General features: G+C 31.5%; 2 long non-coding RNA genes across 2 annotated transcripts; both read right to left on the bottom strand.

The window, feature by feature from the left end:
• Positions 1-1,327: 1,327 nt before the first annotated feature.
• On the bottom strand, positions 1,328-2,076 carry LOC104879401 (uncharacterized). The gene is made up of 2 exons (XR_785865.3): positions 2,001-2,076; positions 1,328-1,587 (listed from the first exon to the last, which is right to left on the bottom strand). It is a non-coding gene; the product is annotated as an uncharacterized LOC104879401 (long non-coding RNA).
• Positions 2,077-2,143: 67 nt separating this feature from the next.
• LOC100241159 (uncharacterized) lies at positions 2,144-4,081 on the bottom strand. The gene is made up of 3 exons (XR_785864.3): positions 3,558-4,081; positions 2,429-2,488; positions 2,144-2,333 (listed from the first exon to the last, which is right to left on the bottom strand). It is a non-coding gene; the product is annotated as an uncharacterized LOC100241159 (long non-coding RNA).
• Between the last annotated feature and the right edge of the window lie 1,578 nt (positions 4,082-5,659).

Raw genomic sequence — 5,659 nt, 5'->3', positions numbered from 1 at the left:
ATAAAGTAATAAATTTTAAGTTAATAATTAAAAAATGATGGAACTAAAAGTTAATTTAAACCATTAAATAATAAGTATTAAATTTTATAAAATATCATCTTAATAAACTCACTTAATAGCTTGATGACTTAATTTAAGTGTTTAACCACACTAAATATTTTGGGTAAAATAATTTAATGTTAAAATTTAAGGTAAATAAGCTAAAATAAATAATCTTTTCTAGATGGTGTAAGGGGAAAAGAGATTTGTTTCTACTCCTGCATTAGACATACACGTTTGATAAGATCACTTCCATCTTGTATACATCCAATTAATTTAGGGTATATGGGAATGAGAATGATAAATCAATTTCTTTTCTTATTTATTATTAAATTTGGATTATAATTAAAAATGAAAAATTCATTCTTATAGAAATCAAGAGTCTATTTGATTGTGTGATATAAAATTGTTCCTATAAAAATTGTTTCCCAAAATTTATAATACTGTTTTGAGATTAATTTTTTAGAAACAATTTTAAAAAACAAAGTGAATAGAGAGTGATTTTATAAAATTAATTTAAAATAATATATAGAAATAATTTATTAATTTTAAATTATTTTTGTTATCCTATTTCGCTTTCCTTTGACTTTTCTTTTTTACTTTCTTTTTCTCACATTTTTCTCAAATTTTTCAAAAACCAAACACAATCTTAAAGGCTATATTTGATTCTCAAAAAATACTAGGAAAAAAAATATTAAAAAAATAATTTCCTCATATTTGATTTCACTATAAAAAATTATAAAAGAAAATCAAATATAATTAAAATTAATTAAATTTTTATATATTTTAAAATTATTTAATCTTACTATAATAAAAAAAAAAAAAAGTACAATGAGCTTAAATGTATAAAAATAATTTATTAAATTTAAATTTATTTTTTATTTTCCTTTATTTTTTCTTTCCATTCTACTTTTCCTTTCTATTTTCTTTCATTCCCATTTTCCCTCGAATTTTCTGAAACCAAACATAACCAAAAGTTCAAATATATATATATATATCATAAAAGTCTTTCTTATCATTTGGCATTCTACTCTGCTTCTACAAACCATACAATCAAAAACTGTTTTTTCTCATACCTTACTTCCACTTGGAAGATTATTGAAAGGCTGACAAATTTTATCTTGAAAGATACTGTCAATTGATTGATCCTTGTGTCCAAAGTTTTCTAGTCATCCATTTTTCTTTCTTCCATCCAACACAATTTTCCATTTTTCCTGTTCTTTGAGATTCTTCCCAGTAGTTATTACACTGCTGATCCATATTTGCCACCAAGCTAGTAGCACAGATCTTAAGTTCCTAGAAGTCGACACATTTAATAGAATTGTTCCCTCAACTTTTGAGGATACAATAACAGACAGCTTAATGTTTATTGGCACCTTACAGATCATGAAATTCAACAAGCATTGAATTGATCTGAGATGAAGTCTTTATTCCTTCTTAGCATATGCCTCTGGTAGAAGGCTTTGATCCTTCCAAGTCCATCTTCGAGAGAAGGTGGATCAATGGCAAAAGTTACTCGAGGCCAGTTCTTCATTCCCACAGCTACACCTGCAACAAATACCCCAAAATGATTAGACCCACTTCGTTTTTGTAATCCACTATACAAGCAACTAAAACTAAAGTAGGGTTGCAACTCCGATGGGTTCAGTCCAATTGATAGCTAACGCAAACCTAACCTGAATTAAAAAACAATTAATCTAAATCCAACCCAACTCGCCCTTTAATATAAGGTTCTCAACCTTATTTTTCTAAGCTCAAAATGAGTTTTGAGTTATATAGAATAACATGCATTATAAATATTATAAAAATATCAAATCGGTCTAAAGTTAGGCTTTGGTTATTGGATCATTGACCCATGTCTAACCTAAAATGAGTTAGGTTGAAAAAATTTGACTCAAGTCTGTCCAAACATCGAGTTGGGTCGAAGCATCCTAAGCTAACCAAGGTTGCTTGCTTCTTACCTGTAAGGACAATCACTGATTCCTCTTTAGACAGCTTCATATAGAACTCTACATCATCATCATCAATGTCTTCCAATAAAGACAGGTTCAGCTTGACATACAAAGAAACCGTAATTGACAATAATCATCTCAATATACTGAAGTGCAAAATATATCATGTTTTCTTTCTCCCTTTACCATTACAAACATGGATCCTTCTGGCTTTTGCGGGTAAGTAATGCAGGGGATATCCTTGATTCTCTCATGAATTATGTCTGCACATTCTCTAAGTATGATGATAGTGTTTGAGAAGAAATCCTCTTTTGTTTTCTCCAGGATCTCTGGAAATGCACCCTGATAAATGAACCAAATCATTTATCAGAGTGTTCGATCTCTTTAAGAATGAAGAACGGAAAAAAAAAAAAAAAATGGCATGCTCCCTTACAAACCTGAATAAAAGTTGCGGGATCAGAAGAAATATTGAGACAATTTATAATGCTCTCAACAACCTGAAATGAAAAGCAACAAAGATATAAGTTGAGTGTTTTATTACCAGGAAGTTTCCTACCTAGTCAATGTTTCCAATTCTACTACACATGGGATCATATACTGAAATTAAGTTCAAATTCATGCTTTATTACTATATTTTTCTTGGGATAGTGTCAGATTTTTCATTAAAAATTAGTAGGTTTATGTAAAGACCCACTCACTCCCATATAGATATTGTTTTCCTTAAGGGTAATGGGTCATCATTGTTTTAAAACTTGTCCACATGGTTAAGAGGAGTTCATTCATATATGGTGTCAAGAACTTCTTCCCCCATCTGATATGTGACCCCACAGTCACAATGTTCTTATTGTGTCCCATGAGATTGAAAGATCAGATAGGCAAACATCTCTTATATGGACAGATAGACATAGTCCCACACTAAGGTCATGGATTAATTCTGATACTATTTGTAATAGCTCACTCTTTCCCATATAGATATTAAAGGCTTTGAGCCCAATAAACCATCACGATTTTAAAATGCATCTATATGGTTATGGGGATAAATATAATCAGGTTTCAAAACATGCTTAGAAAGTTTCTAAAAGCCTAGAAAGATATGACTTTGTCTCCTCCCCCTCAACCCCATAAAAAATTGTTTTCACTGATTTTTTTTTCAACCTTTTTAACATAAATAAAACATTAATTTTCATAAAATTAAATTATAAATATTTATATTAATTTTTATTTTAAAATAATATTTATTTTTACTAAAGTATAAATTTCTAAAAATAAAAAATTGATAAAATAAAAAATAAAAAAGAATAGGACAAGAAAAATTCCCCGTATCCACTCCACCCCATTTATATTTTTTAAATGGGATAGGAATAGATAGAAACAAAAGAAATAAATGGAAAGAAGTTGGGATTAGGGTGATCCATCCTAAACCCACTCTACTGTCCTTCCTAAATGCAAGCCATGATTAACAAAAATAAAAGCAAAAGAAAACTGAAGAGACATCTTGCCAATATATTATCTATTTACTGTGCAGGGTTCTGCCATATAAGAACATAAAGCACAACAATAATCGACCTTTCCAAGTAGCTAAAAGTTGAAACGGTTCACTGCTTCAAAACCGAAAACATATCTGGCAAGACTTGTGTAGCAAACGTAAAAGTTGCATCTGATTAAGGACCACCCAACAATAATCAAACCTTTTGTAACCTCATAATATATTCACTTCTTAAGGTAATATATTTACCTATCACTCTTCCAGCACATTAACCAATTCGTACTCAACTAGCGAAAGATTGTTCTGCTCTTTAACTACAAAGTTAGCATCCTTGGTCACTTCAACACGTCCCCATTTGTCAACTGCTAGCCTCATTGATCCCTTAAACATGTCAATCTTTGCTTTGTGCAGAATCACAGTGGCGCCCGGCTTTATCATATCAACTGCATGGTGACAAAGGTACCTCATTACTATTAATATAAAACAGCAATGCTTTGACATCTTTCATACACACAAACTCACCTAAGTGCTACTGGGATAAGGAAGCTGGGACCAAACTACATTTGTGTGAAGCCCAAGCAATGTGAGATCGAGCAGATGAAATAAATTTTTAATAGTGAATCAATAGATCATTGACTTTAAGGTACCAGTTTAAAAATGTATCATTCTCAGTTTCGCCACAAACATTATTTACAATAAAGTTAAACAGAAAGAAGGATTCCATACTTCTAAATGTATGATTAATGATAGGTAGAATATTCACAGTTTCAAGTCCAGAAAAATGTTTCCATCTCAATTAGGTAGTAGTAAGCACAGTCAAGTATCTATAGGTCAATGATGAGGGAACAATGGAAGGGAAAAAAGATTGCAGGGGCAACAGAATGAAAATGTAATGACCAACTGAATTCGTTTAGGCTTCTGCAGGCATCTATGTTATGGTTGTTACTTAGCCTGGGGAGGGATGTACCTAAAGGAAGGCTCAATGCCTTCGTTTGAGTATATTGATTGATTAGGATCTTAATGAGACAGAGAGAGTTGCTTTTTGTGTTCTCTCTTGATTGTCTTTGCCTTTTTGTGCCCATTGTGTCCGTCCTGTGTCCTCTAATATATTTTTTTGTTGCTATATACATACGTCTTGTATTGCCTATCAAAAGAATATAAATACAATCCACCCCACATACAAATGTCTTCTATGGCAATTGTTCAAAATTGGGCATAATGCATCTATTGTGAGAGAGAGAGAGAGAGAGTTGAATAAATTTCCAAAAGCAACATGGTTAATTTATCCAAACAAGAACGTAATATAGAATCCTCAACTGTACAAGTGGATGCCAGGTTGAGCTCATCTCAAATTCAAAATTCCTATCTTATCCTACTACAGTTTTTAAGAGCATCACGCTTCAATATTTAATAAGCTAGATTACAGTAAAGCCATGTCAGGAACTTATTTTAATTGTTGAAGTAACTCAAAAAAATAAAAAGTTTTTAGAAAATATGTCTTTGAAGATCTAGGTCCAACACTAAAAAATTGGAAGAAAAAAGGAGTACCAAAATTTAGGTTCAGCCCTGCTTGGTTAGGGAAAACAAAAAAAATGCCCATAGTGTTTGCTTTTGTCAAAACCTTTTCTTTTGGTTTGGCAAGCTTGCAACAATGACCTGGATTTTTACGTCCAATGTTGATGGCTTAACTGGTAAGCAAAGGTGGCAGGTCAATGAAGAAAGGAAATATGGAATGGGCCCGAGGTGGAAAACTTTTGGTCTTTGTCATAGACTGATTGATGGTAATAACATTGTTTTTTTTTTTTTTTTTCATATATATTTATTTTATGACAAGGAATTGAACCCAAGACCTCCACAGTCCCCAATCCAAACTCTTGCCACTTGAGCCAAGCCTCGAAGGTAGTAAACATCATTGATGTTAACTTCTTCATTCAAATAAGTGGTTGAAATGGCTTCTAGCAGATGTTAAATTATTGGACATTGAGTTGTTGCTTGCTTGAAAATCATGAAGGAGTTCGATTTTAAGGTGCAATTAATCAACAAAGGGCCAACAAAAAAATTTCCAAACTTAAATCTTAGAAATTGACATAGAAGCACAACATCATATATTTCAAATTTAAGTAATCTAATGCAACTAATCCTTCTCAGGCACTAAACCATGACAAAGAAAGTTCATCTTCAG

The sequence above is a fragment of the Vitis vinifera genome, chromosome 5, assembly GCF_030704535.1.
Source record: "Vitis vinifera cultivar Pinot Noir 40024 chromosome 5, ASM3070453v1".
In the NCBI taxonomy this organism is placed as follows: Eukaryota; Viridiplantae; Streptophyta; class Magnoliopsida; order Vitales; family Vitaceae; genus Vitis; species Vitis vinifera.
Note: the sequence above shows the minus strand (reverse complement) of the source record. Positions and strands in the feature narration are given on the sequence as shown.